Source organism: Schistocerca americana, chromosome 3 (assembly GCF_021461395.2).
Source record: "Schistocerca americana isolate TAMUIC-IGC-003095 chromosome 3, iqSchAmer2.1, whole genome shotgun sequence".
Lineage (NCBI taxonomy): Eukaryota > Metazoa > Arthropoda > Insecta > Orthoptera > Acrididae > Schistocerca > Schistocerca americana.
Window position 1 is genome coordinate 596,405,597 of NC_060121.1, and position 12,417 is coordinate 596,418,013.

Below are 12,417 nucleotides of genomic sequence, written 5' to 3' on the forward strand. Positions count from 1 at the left end.
ACCACAACGCTCGGCTGAGGGACCGGATAGCCCAGTCGGTAGAGCGCTGAACCTTCAACCAAAGGGTCCCGGGTTCAAGCCCCCGTCCAGGCGAAAATTAATACACTGTCGTAACGGCCAAATGTGCTGGCAACGAAAGCGCTACAGAAACGAGTGAGGCCATATCGTGTTCTGCCATCGGATTGCTTGCAAAGCAGCAGTTTCACTTGTCGAGACCACGCCTCTGCGACCGGCAGTCGTGGCCGAGTGGTTAAGGCGTCTGACTAGAAATCAGATTCCCTCTGGGAGCGTAGGTTCGAGTCCTACCGACTGCGTTTCTTTTTTGTGTCAAGAGGTGGAGAACATCTCCAACGGAACCGTGAAATGAGCGAATACGTGGGAAACACTGCATTCGAGACGCTTGTAAATTTTACAATTGTCCAGTGAGTGTCGACAAAACACGTAGCTCCTCTGCTGTAATATATGAGACGTACAAACTGCTGCAATTTGACTTTACATCGTGTGTCAGCTTCCTTCGATAGCCTGTTACGAGCCTAGCGTGATGAGTTTATAGACAGCAGTCAGACGACGTTTAAATAATAACAGCTCCACGCAACGATTACCCAACAGTAAAGGACATGAGGCAATGTGTCAGTATGCGTAGTGGGAGGGGTGACCACGTGATGTGAGCCCGGATAGCTCAGTCGGTAGAGCATTAGGCTTTTAACCTAAGGGTCCAGGGTTCAAGTCCCTGTTCGGGCGGAAATTTTAATACTTTGGTAGCCGCACGTGTAGTAGCGGTGTAAGCACTACGGAAAAGAATGCATCTACGCCGTTTCCTGGCACTGCAGTGCTTTAAACGGTACCAGTTGCATGTGTCGGGAGGGTCTTGCGCTACTGGCAGTCGTGGCCGAGTGGTTAAGGCGTCTGACTCGAAATCAGATTCCCTGTGGGAGTGTAGGTTCGAATCCTACCGGCTGCGTGCGATTTTGCGTAAAAAAACGAGCAGAAATTTTCGCACACATGTGACATGCGTGGGTGAAAGCGGATCCAAACCTGTGACACCATTCTCAACAAGACGGAAATTTATTTTTTAAGAATACTGTTTCGCGACGGCCGCTGCCTGTTGTGGCTACCGGTTCACCTCGCAAGGACGCTAGTACTGCAGAAATCAGTCGCAGGCCCACGAACGCGCCCCCGTCATTTTGTCGCGTCGTCGCCGTCTTTGTGAGTACACAGGTGTGCTTGAAAGTGTTGGACACAGCGAGCATTCATTTCTTTCTAAGAAGCGCAATTCAGTTCATTCGAGTGTGGCAAAAGCAGTGGTGCAGCGTTTCTTTTCTTAAGATCTCGCAGCTGCTTGCAAGTATGGCCATCGTTTCAGACGACACAAAACTAGCGTCAGCGGTGCGTCAGTGGGAAGTCGGTGAAGTCGCCATTGGAGCCATAAGCCAGGAATAACGACACGCGAATCACTCGCACACCATGCAGCATGCACCACAACGCTCGGCTGAGGGACCGGATAGCCCAGTCGGTAGAGCGCTGAACCTTCAACCAAAGGGTCCCGGGTTCAAGCCCCCGTCCAGGCGAAAATTAATACACTGTCGTAACGGCCAAATGTGCTGGCAACGAAAGCGCTACAGAAACGAGTGAGGCCATATCGTGTTCTGCCATCGGATTGCTTGCAAAGCAGCAGTTTCACTTGTCGAGACCACGCCTCTGCGACCGGCAGTCGTGGCCGAGTGGTTAAGGCGTCTGACTAGAAATCAAATTCCCTCTGGGAGCGTAGGTTCGAGTCCTACCGACTGCGTTTCTTTTTTGTGTCAAGAGGTGGAGAACATCTCCAACGGAACCGTGAAATGAGCGAATACGTGGGAAACACTGCATTCGAGACGCTTGTAAATTTTACAATTGTCCAGTGAGTGTCGACAAAACACGTAGCTCCTCTGCTGTAATATATGAGACGTACAAACTGCTGCAATTTGACTTTACATCGTGTGTCAGCTTCCTTCGATAGCCTGTTACGAGCCTAGCGTGATGAGTTTATAGACAGCAGTCAGACGACGTTTAAATAATAACAGCTCCACGCAACGATTACCCAACAGTAAAGGACATGAGGCAATGTGTCAGTATGCGTAGTGGGAGGGGTGACCACGTGATGTGAGCCCGGATAGCTCAGTCGGTAGAGCATTAGGCTTTTAACCTAAGGGTCCAGGGTTCAAGTCCCTGTTCGGGCGGAAATTTTAATACTTTGGTAGCCGCACGTGTAGTAGCGGAATAAGCACTACGGAAAAGAATGCATCTACGCCGTTTCCTGGCACTGCAGTGCTTTAAACGGTACCAGTTGCATGTGTCGGGAGGGTGTTGCGCTACTGGCAGTCGTGGCCGAGTGGTTAAGGCGTCTGACTCGAAATCAGATTCCCTGTGGGAGTGTAGGTTCGAATCCTACCGGCTGCGTGCGATTTTGCGTAAAAAAACGAGCAGAAATTTTCGCACACATGTGACATGCGTGGGTGAAAGCGGATCCAAACCTGTGACACCATTCTCAACAAGACGGAAATTTATTTTTTAAGAATACTGTTTCGCGACGGCCGCTGCCTGTTGTGGCTACCGGTTCACCTCGCAAGGACGCTAGTACTGCAGAAATCAGTCGCAGGCCCACGAACGCGCCCCCGTCATTTTGTCGCGTCGTCGCCGTCTTTGTGAGTACACAGGTGTGCTTGAAAGTGTTGGACACAGCGAGCATTCATTTCTTTCTAAGAAGCGCAATTCAGTTCATTCGAGTGTGGCAAAAGCAGTGGTGCAGCGTTTCTTTTCTTAAGATCTCGCAGCTGCTTGCAAGTATGGCCATCGTTTCAGACGACACAAAACTAGCGTCAGCGGTGCGTCAGTGGGAAGTCGGTGAAGTCGCCATTGGAGCCATAAGCCAGGAATAACGACACGCGAATCACTCGCACACCATGCAGCATGCACCACAACGCTCGGCTGAGGGACCGGATAGCCCAGTCGGTAGAGCGCTGAACCTTCAACCAAAGGGTCCCGGGTTCAAGCCCCCGTCCAGGCGAAAATTAATACACTGTCGTAACGGCCAAATGTGCTGGCAACGAAAGCGCTACAGAAACGAGTGAGGCCATATCGTGTTCTGCCATCGGATTGCTTGCAAAGCAGCAGTTTCACTTGTCGAGACCACGCCTCTGCGACCGGCAGTCGTGGCCGAGTGGTTAAGGCGTCTGACTAGAAATCAGATTCCCTCTGGGAGCGTAGGTTCGAGTCCTACCGACTGCGTTTCTTTTTTGTGTCAAGAGGTGGAGAACATCTCCAACGGAACCGTGAAATGAGCGAATACGTGGGAAACACTGCATTCGAGACGCTTGTAAATTTTACAATTGTCCAGTGAGTGTCGACAAAACACGTAGCTCCTCTGCTGTAATATATGAGACGTACAAACTGCTGCAATTTGACTTTACATCGTGTGTCAGCTTCCTTCGATAGCCTGTTACGAGCCTAGCGTGATGAGTTTATAGACAGCAGTCAGACGACGTTTAAATAATAACAGCTCCACGCAACGATTACCCAACAGTAAAGGACATGAGGCAATGTGTCAGTATGCGTAGTGGGAGGGGTGACCACGTGATGTGAGCCCGGATAGCTCAGTCGGTAGAGCATTAGGCTTTTAACCTAAGGGTCCAGGGTTCAAGTCCCTGTTCGGGCGGAAATTTTAATACTTTGGTAGCCGCACGTGTAGTAGCGGAATAAGCACTACGGAAAAGAATGCATCTACGCCGTTTCCTGGCACTGCAGTGCTTTAAACGGTACCAGTTGCATGTGTCGGGAGGGTGTTGCGCTACTGGCAGTCGTGGCCGAGTGGTTAAGGCGTCTGACTCGAAATCAGATTCTCTGTGGGAGTGTAGGTTCGAATCCTACCGGCTGCGTGCGATTTTGCGTAAAAAAACGGGCAGAAATTTTCGCACACATGTGACATGCGTGGGTGAAAGCGGATCCAAACCTGTGACACCATTCTCAACAAGACGGAAATTTATTTTTTAAGAATACTGTTTCGCGACGGCCGCTGCCTGTTGTGGCTACCGGTTCACCTCGCAAGGACGCTAGTACTGCAGAAATCAGTCGCAGGCCCACGAACGCGCCACCGTCATTTTGTCGCGTCGTCGCCGTCTTTGTGAGTACACAGGTGTGCTTGAAAGTGTTGGACACAGCGAGCATTCATTTCTTTCTAAGAAGCGCAATTCAGTTCATTCGAGTGTGGCAAAAGCAGTGGTGCAGCGTTTCTTTTCTTAAGATCTCGCAGCTGCCTGCAAGTATGGCCATCGTTTAAGACGACACAAAACTAGCGTCAGCGGTGCGTCAGTGGGAAGTCGGTGAAGTCGCCATTGGAGCCATAAGCCAGGAATAACGACACGCGAATCACTCGCACACCATGCAGCATGCACCACAACGCTCGGCTGAGGGACCGGATAGCCCAGTCGGTAGAGCGCTGAACCTTCAACCAAAGGGTCCCGGGTTCAAGCCCCCGTCCAGGCGAAAATTAATACACTGTCGTAACGGCCAAATGTGCTGGCAACGAAAGCGCTACAGAAACGAGTGAGGCCATATCGTGTTCTGCCATCGGATTGCTTGCAAAGCAGCAGTTTCACTTGTCGAGACCACGCCTCTGCGACCGGCAGTCGTGGCCGAGTGGTTAAGGCGTCTGACTAGAAATCAGATTCCCTCTGGGAGCGTAGGTTCGAGTCCTACCGACTGCGTTTCTTTTTTGTGTCAAGAGGTGGAGAACATCTCCAACGGAACCGTGAAATGAGCGAATACGTGGGAAACACTGCATTCGAGACGCTTGTAAATTTTACAATTGTCCAGTGAGTGTCGACAAAACACGTAGCTCCTCTGCTGTAATATATGAGACGTACAAACTGCTGCAATTTGACTTTACATCGTGTGTCAGCTTCCTTCGATAGCCTGTTACGAGCCTAGCGTGATGAGTTTATAGACAGCAGTCAGACGACGTTTAAATAATAACAGCTCCACGCAACGATTACCCAACAGTAAAGGACATGAGGCAATGTGTCAGTATGCGTAGTGGGAGGGGTGACCACGTGATGTGAGCCCGGATAGCTCAGTCGGTAGAGCATTAGGCTTTTAACCTAAGGGTCCAGGGTTCAAGTCCCTGTTCGGGCGGAAATTTTAATACTTTGGTAGCCGCACGTGTAGTAGCGGAATAAGCACTACGGAAAAGAATGCATCTACGCCGTTTCCTGGCACTGCAGTGCTTTAAACGGTACCAGTTGCATGTGTCGGGAGGGTGTTGCGCTACTGGCAGTCGTGGCCGAGTGGTTAAGGCGTCTGACTCGAAATCAGATTCTCTGTGGGAGTGTAGGTTCGAATCCTACCGGCTGCGTGCGATTTTGCGTAAAAAAACGGGCAGAAATTTTCGCACACATGTGACATGCGTGGGTGAAAGCGGATCCAAACCTGTGACACCATTCTCAACAAGACGGAAATTTATTTTTTAAGAATACTGTTTCGCGACGGCCGCTGCCTGTTGTGGCTACCGGTTCACCTCGCAAGGACGCTAGTACTGCAGAAATCAGTCGCAGGCCCACGAACGCGCCACCGTCATTTTGTCGCGTCGTCGCCGTCTTTGTGAGTACACAGGTGTGCTTGAAAGTGTTGGACACAGCGAGCATTCATTTCTTTCTAAGAAGCGCAATTCAGTTCATTCGAGTGTGGCAAAAGCAGTGGTGCAGCGTTTCTTTTCTTAAGATCTCGCAGCTGCCTGCAAGTATGGCCATCGTTTAAGACGACACAAAACTAGCGTCAGCGGTGCGTCAGTGGGAAGTCGGTGAAGTCGCCATTGGAGCCATAAGCCAGGAATAACGACACGCGAATCACTCGCACACCATGCAGCATGCACCACAACGCTCGGCTGAGGGACCGGATAGCCCAGTCGGTAGAGCGCTGAACCTTCAACCAAAGGGTCCCGGGTTCAAGCCCCCGTCCAGGCGAAAATTAATACACTGTCGTAACGGCCAAATGTGCTGGCAACGAAAGCGCTACAGAAACGAGTGAGGCCATATCGTGTTCTGCCATCGGATTGCTTGCAAAGCAGCAGTTTCACTTGTCGAGACCACGCCTCTGCGACCGGCAGTCGTGGCCGAGTGGTTAAGGCGTCTGACTAGAAATCAAATTCCCTCTGGGAGCGTAGGTTCGAGTCCTACCGACTGCGTTTCTTTTTTGTGTCAAGAGGTGGAGAACATCTCCAACGGAACCGTGAAATGAGCGAATACGTGGGAAACACTGCATTCGAGACGCTTGTAAATTTTACAATTGTCCAGTGAGTGTCGACAAAACACGTAGCTCCTCTGCTGTAATATATGAGACGTACAAACTGCTGCAATTTGACTTTACATCGTGTGTCAGCTTCCTTCGATAGCCTGTTACGAGCCTAGCGTGATGAGTTTATAGACAGCAGTCAGACGACGTTTAAATAATAACAGCTCCACGCAACGATTACCCAACAGTAAAGGACATGAGGCAATGTGTCAGTATGCGTAGTGGGAGGGGTGACCACGTGATGTGAGCCCGGATAGCTCAGTCGGTAGAGCATTAGGCTTTTAACCTAAGGGTCCAGGGTTCAAGTCCCTGTTCGGGCGGAAATTTTAATACTTTGGTAGCCGCACGTGTAGTAGCGGAATAAGCACTACGGAAAAGAATGCATCTACGCCGTTTCCTGGCACTGCAGTGCTTTAAACGGTACCAGTTGCATGTGTCGGGAGGGTGTTGCGCTACTGGCAGTCGTGGCCGAGTGGTTAAGGCGTCTGACTCGAAATCAGATTCCCTGTGGGAGTGTAGGTTCGAATCCTACCGGCTGCGTGCGATTTTGCGTAAAAAAACGAGCAGAAATTTTCGCACACATGTGACATGCGTGGGTGAAAGCGGATCCAAACCTGTGACACCATTCTCAACAAGACGGAAATTTATTTTTTAAGAATACTGTTTCGCGACGGCCGCTGCCTGTTGTGGCTACCGGTTCACCTCGCAAGGACGCTAGTACTGCAGAAATCAGTCGCAGGCCCACGAACGCGCCCCCGTCATTTTGTCGCGTCGTCGCCGTCTTTGTGAGTACACAGGTGTGCTTGAAAGTGTTGGACACAGCGAGCATTCATTTCTTTCTAAGAAGCGCAATTCAGTTCATTCGAGTGTGGCAAAAGCAGTGGTGCAGCGTTTCTTTTCTTAAGATCTCGCAGCTGCTTGCAAGTATGGCCATCGTTTCAGACGACACAAAACTAGCGTCAGCGGTGCGTCAGTGGGAAGTCGGTGAAGTCGCCATTGGAGCCATAAGCCAGGAATAACGACACGCGAATCACTCGCACACCATGCAGCATGCACCACAACGCTCGGCTGAGGGACCGGATAGCCCAGTCGGTAGAGCGCTGAACCTTCAACCAAAGGGTCCCGGGTTCAAGCCCCCGTCCAGGCGAAAATTAATACACTGTCGTAACGGCCAAATGTGCTGGCAACGAAAGCGCTACAGAAACGAGTGAGGCCATATCGTGTTCTGCCATCGGATTGCTTGCAAAGCAGCAGTTTCACTTGTCGAGACCACGCCTCTGCGACCGGCAGTCGTGGCCGAGTGGTTAAGGCGTCTGACTAGAAATCAGATTCCCTCTGGGAGCGTAGGTTCGAGTCCTACCGACTGCGTTTCTTTTTTGTGTCAAGAGGTGGAGAACATCTCCAACGGAACCGTGAAATGAGCGAATACGTGGGAAACACTGCATTCGAGACGCTTGTAAATTTTACAATTGTCCAGTGAGTGTCGACAAAACACGTAGCTCCTCTGCTGTAATATATGAGACGTACAAACTGCTGCAATTTGACTTTACATCGTGTGTCAGCTTCCTTCGATAGCCTGTTACGAGCCTAGCGTGATGAGTTTATAGACAGCAGTCAGACGACGTTTAAATAATAACAGCTCCACGCAACGATTACCCAACAGTAAAGGACATGAGGCAATGTGTCAGTATGCGTAGTGGGAGGGGTGACCACGTGATGTGAGCCCGGATAGCTCAGTCGGTAGAGCATTAGGCTTTTAACCTAAGGGTCCAGGGTTCAAGTCCCTGTTCGGGCGGAAATTTTAATACTTTGGTAGCCGCACGTGTAGTAGCGGTGTAAGCACTACGGAAAAGAATGCATCTACGCCGTTTCCTGGCACTGCAGTGCTTTAAACGGTACCAGTTGCATGTGTCGGGAGGGTCTTGCGCTACTGGCAGTCGTGGCCGAGTGGTTAAGGCGTCTGACTCGAAATCAGATTCCCTGTGGGAGTGTAGGTTCGAATCCTACCGGCTGCGTGCGATTTTGCGTAAAAAAACGAGCAGAAATTTTCGCACACATGTGACATGCGTGGGTGAAAGCGGATCCAAACCTGTGACACCATTCTCAACAAGACGGAAATTTATTTTTTAAGAATACTGTTTCGCGACGGCCGCTGCCTGTTGTGGCTACCGGTTCACCTCGCAAGGACGCTAGTACTGCAGAAATCAGTCGCAGGCCCACGAACGCGCCCCCGTCATTTTGTCGCGTCGTCGCCGTCTTTGTGAGTACACAGGTGTGCTTGAAAGTGTTGGACACAGCGAGCATTCATTTCTTTCTAAGAAGCGCAATTCAGTTCATTCGAGTGTGGCAAAAGCAGTGGTGCAGCGTTTCTTTTCTTAAGATCTCGCAGCTGCTTGCAAGTATGGCCATCGTTTCAGACGACACAAAACTAGCGTCAGCGGTGCGTCAGTGGGAAGTCGGTGAAGTCGCCATTGGAGCCATAAGCCAGGAATAACGACACGCGAATCACTCGCACACCATGCAGCATGCACCACAACGCTCGGCTGAGGGACCGGATAGCCCAGTCGGTAGAGCGCTGAACCTTCAACCAAAGGGTCCCGGGTTCAAGCCCCCGTCCAGGCGAAAATTAATACACTGTCGTAACGGCCAAATGTGCTGGCAACGAAAGCGCTACAGAAACGAGTGAGGCCATATCGTGTTCTGCCATCGGATTGCTTGCAAAGCAGCAGTTTCACTTGTCGAGACCACGCCTCTGCGACCGGCAGTCGTGGCCGAGTGGTTAAGGCGTCTGACTAGAAATCAAATTCCCTCTGGGAGCGTAGGTTCGAGTCCTACCGACTGCGTTTCTTTTTTGTGTCAAGAGGTGGAGAACATCTCCAACGGAACCGTGAAATGAGCGAATACGTGGGAAACACTGCATTCGAGACGCTTGTAAATTTTACAATTGTCCAGTGAGTGTCGACAAAACACGTAGCTCCTCTGCTGTAATATATGAGACGTACAAACTGCTGCAATTTGACTTTACATCGTGTGTCAGCTTCCTTCGATAGCCTGTTACGAGCCTAGCGTGATGAGTTTATAGACAGCAGTCAGACGACGTTTAAATAATAACAGCTCCACGCAACGATTACCCAACAGTAAAGGACATGAGGCAATGTGTCAGTATGCGTAGTGGGAGGGGTGACCACGTGATGTGAGCCCGGATAGCTCAGTCGGTAGAGCATTAGGCTTTTAACCTAAGGGTCCAGGGTTCAAGTCCCTGTTCGGGCGGAAATTTTAATACTTTGGTAGCCGCACGTGTAGTAGCGGAATAAGCACTACGGAAAAGAATGCATCTACGCCGTTTCCTGGCACTGCAGTGCTTTAAACGGTACCAGTTGCATGTGTCGGGAGGGTGTTGCGCTACTGGCAGTCGTGGCCGAGTGGTTAAGGCGTCTGACTCGAAATCAGATTCCCTGTGGGAGTGTAGGTTCGAATCCTACCGGCTGCGTGCGATTTTGCGTAAAAAAACGAGCAGAAATTTTCGCACACATGTGACATGCGTGGGTGAAAGCGGATCCAAACCTGTGACACCATTCTCAACAAGACGGAAATTTATTTTTTAAGAATACTGTTTCGCGACGGCCGCTGCCTGTTGTGGCTACCGGTTCACCTCGCAAGGACGCTAGTACTGCAGAAATCAGTCGCAGGCCCACGAACGCGCCCCCGTCATTTTGTCGCGTCGTCGCCGTCTTTGTGAGTACACAGGTGTGCTTGAAAGTGTTGGACACAGCGAGCATTCATTTCTTTCTAAGAAGCGCAATTCAGTTCATTCGAGTGTGGCAAAAGCAGTGGTGCAGCGTTTCTTTTCTTAAGATCTCGCAGCTGCTTGCAAGTATGGCCATCGTTTCAGACGACACAAAACTAGCGTCAGCGGTGCGTCAGTGGGAAGTCGGTGAAGTCGCCATTGGAGCCATAAGCCAGGAATAACGACACGCGAATCACTCGCACACCATGCAGCATGCACCACAACGCTCGGCTGAGGGACCGGATAGCCCAGTCGGTAGAGCGCTGAACCTTCAACCAAAGGGTCCCGGGTTCAAGCCCCCGTCCAGGCGAAAATTAATACACTGTCGTAACGGCCAAATGTGCTGGCAACGAAAGCGCTACAGAAACGAGTGAGGCCATATCGTGTTCTGCCATCGGATTGCTTGCAAAGCAGCAGTTTCACTTGTCGAGACCACGCCTCTGCGACCGGCAGTCGTGGCCGAGTGGTTAAGGCGTCTGACTAGAAATCAAATTCCCTCTGGGAGCGTAGGTTCGAGTCCTACCGACTGCGTTTCTTTTTTGTGTCAAGAGGTGGAGAACATCTCCAACGGAACCGTGAAATGAGCGAATACGTGGGAAACACTGCATTCGAGACGCTTGTAAATTTTACAATTGTCCAGTGAGTGTCGACAAAACACGTAGCTCCTCTGCTGTAATATATGAGACGTACAAACTGCTGCAATTTGACTTTACATCGTGTGTCAGCTTCCTTCGATAGCCTGTTACGAGCCTAGCGTGATGAGTTTATAGACAGCAGTCAGACGACGTTTAAATAATAACAGCTCCACGCAACGATTACCCAACAGTAAAGGACATGAGGCAATGTGTCAGTATGCGTAGTGGGAGGGGTGACCACGTGATGTGAGCCCGGATAGCTCAGTCGGTAGAGCATTAGGCTTTTAACCTAAGGGTCCAGGGTTCAAGTCCCTGTTCGGGCGGAAATTTTAATACTTTGGTAGCCGCACGTGTAGTAGCGGAATAAGCACTACGGAAAAGAATGCATCTACGCCGTTTCCTGGCACTGCAGTGCTTTAAACGGTACCAGTTGCATGTGTCGGGAGGGTGTTGCGCTACTGGCAGTCGTGGCCGAGTGGTTAAGGCGTCTGACTCGAAATCAGATTCCCTGTGGGAGTGTAGGTTCGAATCCTACCGGCTGCGTGCGATTTTGCGTAAAAAAACGAGCAGAAATTTTCGCACACATGTGACATGCGTGGGTGAAAGCGGATCCAAACCTGTGACACCATTCTCAACAAGACGGAAATTTATTTTTTAAGAATACTGTTTCGCGACGGCCGCTGCCTGTTGTGGCTACCGGTTCACCTCGCAAGGACGCTAGTACTGCAGAAATCAGTCGCAGGCCCACGAACGCGCCCCCGTCATTTTGTCGCGTCGTCGCCGTCTTTGTGAGTACACAGGTGTGCTTGAAAGTGTTGGACACAGCGAGCATTCATTTCTTTCTAAGAAGCGCAATTCAGTTCATTCGAGTGTGGCAAAAGCAGTGGTGCAGCGTTTCTTTTCTTAAGATCTCGCAGCTGCTTGCAAGTATGGCCATCGTTTCAGACGACACAAAACTAGCGTCAGCGGTGCGTCAGTGGGAAGTCGGTGAAGTCGCCATTGGAGCCATAAGCCAGGAATAACGACACGCGAATCACTCGCACACCATGCAGCATGCACCACAACGCTCGGCTGAGGGACCGGATAGCCCAGTCGGTAGAGCGCTGAACCTTCAACCAAAGGGTCCCGGGTTCAAGCCCCCGTCCAGGCGAAAATTAATACACTGTCGTAACGGCCAAATGTGCTGGCAACGAAAGCGCTACAGAAACGAGTGAGGCCATATCGTGTTCTGCCATCGGATTGCTTGCAAAGCAGCAGTTTCACTTGTCGAGACCACGCCTCTGCGACCGGCAGTCGTGGCCGAGTGGTTAAGGCGTCTGACTAGAAATCAGATTCCCTCTGGGAGCGTAGGTTCGAGTCCTACCGACTGCGTTTCTTTTTTGTGTCAAGAGGTGGAGAACATCTCCAACGGAACCGTGAAATGAGCGAATACGTGGGAAACACTGCATTCGAGACGCTTGTAAATTTTACAATTGTCCAGTGAGTGTCGACAAAACACGTAGCTCCTCTGCTGTAATATATGAGACGTACAAACTGCTGCAATTTGACTTTACATCGTGTGTCAGCTTCCTTCGATAGCCTGTTACGAGCCTAGCGTGATGAGTTTATAGACAGCAGTCAGACGACGTTTAAATAATAACAGCTCCACGCAACGATTACCCAACAGTAAAGGAC

General features: G+C 50.6%; 25 non-coding genes across 25 annotated transcripts; all 25 read left to right on the forward strand.

The window, feature by feature from the left end:
- The first annotated feature begins 232 nt into the window (after positions 1-232).
- On the forward strand, positions 233-314 carry Trnas-aga. Its single transcript has one exon. It is a non-coding gene; the product is annotated as a tRNA-Ser (tRNA).
- Positions 315-668: 354 nt separating this feature from the next.
- On the forward strand, positions 669-741 carry Trnak-uuu. The gene has a single exon. It is a non-coding gene; the product is annotated as a tRNA-Lys (tRNA).
- A 138-nt stretch (positions 742-879) lies between these two features.
- Positions 880-961, forward strand: Trnas-cga. The gene has a single exon. It is a non-coding gene; the product is annotated as a tRNA-Ser (tRNA).
- Positions 962-1,707: 746 nt separating this feature from the next.
- On the forward strand, positions 1,708-1,789 carry Trnas-aga. Its single transcript has one exon. It is a non-coding gene; the product is annotated as a tRNA-Ser (tRNA).
- A 354-nt stretch (positions 1,790-2,143) lies between these two features.
- Positions 2,144-2,216, forward strand: Trnak-uuu. The gene has a single exon. It is a non-coding gene; the product is annotated as a tRNA-Lys (tRNA).
- Positions 2,217-2,354: 138 nt separating this feature from the next.
- Trnas-cga lies at positions 2,355-2,436 on the forward strand. Its single transcript has one exon. It is a non-coding gene; the product is annotated as a tRNA-Ser (tRNA).
- A 746-nt stretch (positions 2,437-3,182) lies between these two features.
- Trnas-aga lies at positions 3,183-3,264 on the forward strand. The gene has a single exon. It is a non-coding gene; the product is annotated as a tRNA-Ser (tRNA).
- A 354-nt stretch (positions 3,265-3,618) lies between these two features.
- On the forward strand, positions 3,619-3,691 carry Trnak-uuu. The gene has a single exon. It is a non-coding gene; the product is annotated as a tRNA-Lys (tRNA).
- Positions 3,692-3,829: 138 nt separating this feature from the next.
- Positions 3,830-3,911, forward strand: Trnas-cga. The gene has a single exon. It is a non-coding gene; the product is annotated as a tRNA-Ser (tRNA).
- A 746-nt stretch (positions 3,912-4,657) lies between these two features.
- Trnas-aga lies at positions 4,658-4,739 on the forward strand. Its single transcript has one exon. It is a non-coding gene; the product is annotated as a tRNA-Ser (tRNA).
- A 354-nt stretch (positions 4,740-5,093) lies between these two features.
- Trnak-uuu lies at positions 5,094-5,166 on the forward strand. The gene has a single exon. It is a non-coding gene; the product is annotated as a tRNA-Lys (tRNA).
- A 138-nt stretch (positions 5,167-5,304) lies between these two features.
- Trnas-cga lies at positions 5,305-5,386 on the forward strand. The gene has a single exon. It is a non-coding gene; the product is annotated as a tRNA-Ser (tRNA).
- A 746-nt stretch (positions 5,387-6,132) lies between these two features.
- On the forward strand, positions 6,133-6,214 carry Trnas-aga. Its single transcript has one exon. It is a non-coding gene; the product is annotated as a tRNA-Ser (tRNA).
- Positions 6,215-6,568: 354 nt separating this feature from the next.
- On the forward strand, positions 6,569-6,641 carry Trnak-uuu. The gene has a single exon. It is a non-coding gene; the product is annotated as a tRNA-Lys (tRNA).
- A 138-nt stretch (positions 6,642-6,779) lies between these two features.
- Trnas-cga lies at positions 6,780-6,861 on the forward strand. Its single transcript has one exon. It is a non-coding gene; the product is annotated as a tRNA-Ser (tRNA).
- A 746-nt stretch (positions 6,862-7,607) lies between these two features.
- Trnas-aga lies at positions 7,608-7,689 on the forward strand. Its single transcript has one exon. It is a non-coding gene; the product is annotated as a tRNA-Ser (tRNA).
- A 354-nt stretch (positions 7,690-8,043) lies between these two features.
- Positions 8,044-8,116, forward strand: Trnak-uuu. Its single transcript has one exon. It is a non-coding gene; the product is annotated as a tRNA-Lys (tRNA).
- Positions 8,117-8,254: 138 nt separating this feature from the next.
- Trnas-cga lies at positions 8,255-8,336 on the forward strand. Its single transcript has one exon. It is a non-coding gene; the product is annotated as a tRNA-Ser (tRNA).
- Positions 8,337-9,082: 746 nt separating this feature from the next.
- Trnas-aga lies at positions 9,083-9,164 on the forward strand. The gene has a single exon. It is a non-coding gene; the product is annotated as a tRNA-Ser (tRNA).
- Positions 9,165-9,518: 354 nt separating this feature from the next.
- Positions 9,519-9,591, forward strand: Trnak-uuu. Its single transcript has one exon. It is a non-coding gene; the product is annotated as a tRNA-Lys (tRNA).
- Positions 9,592-9,729: 138 nt separating this feature from the next.
- Trnas-cga lies at positions 9,730-9,811 on the forward strand. Its single transcript has one exon. It is a non-coding gene; the product is annotated as a tRNA-Ser (tRNA).
- A 746-nt stretch (positions 9,812-10,557) lies between these two features.
- On the forward strand, positions 10,558-10,639 carry Trnas-aga. The gene has a single exon. It is a non-coding gene; the product is annotated as a tRNA-Ser (tRNA).
- Positions 10,640-10,993: 354 nt separating this feature from the next.
- Trnak-uuu lies at positions 10,994-11,066 on the forward strand. Its single transcript has one exon. It is a non-coding gene; the product is annotated as a tRNA-Lys (tRNA).
- A 138-nt stretch (positions 11,067-11,204) lies between these two features.
- On the forward strand, positions 11,205-11,286 carry Trnas-cga. Its single transcript has one exon. It is a non-coding gene; the product is annotated as a tRNA-Ser (tRNA).
- A 746-nt stretch (positions 11,287-12,032) lies between these two features.
- Trnas-aga lies at positions 12,033-12,114 on the forward strand. The gene has a single exon. It is a non-coding gene; the product is annotated as a tRNA-Ser (tRNA).
- The last annotated feature ends 303 nt before the right edge of the window (positions 12,115-12,417 follow it).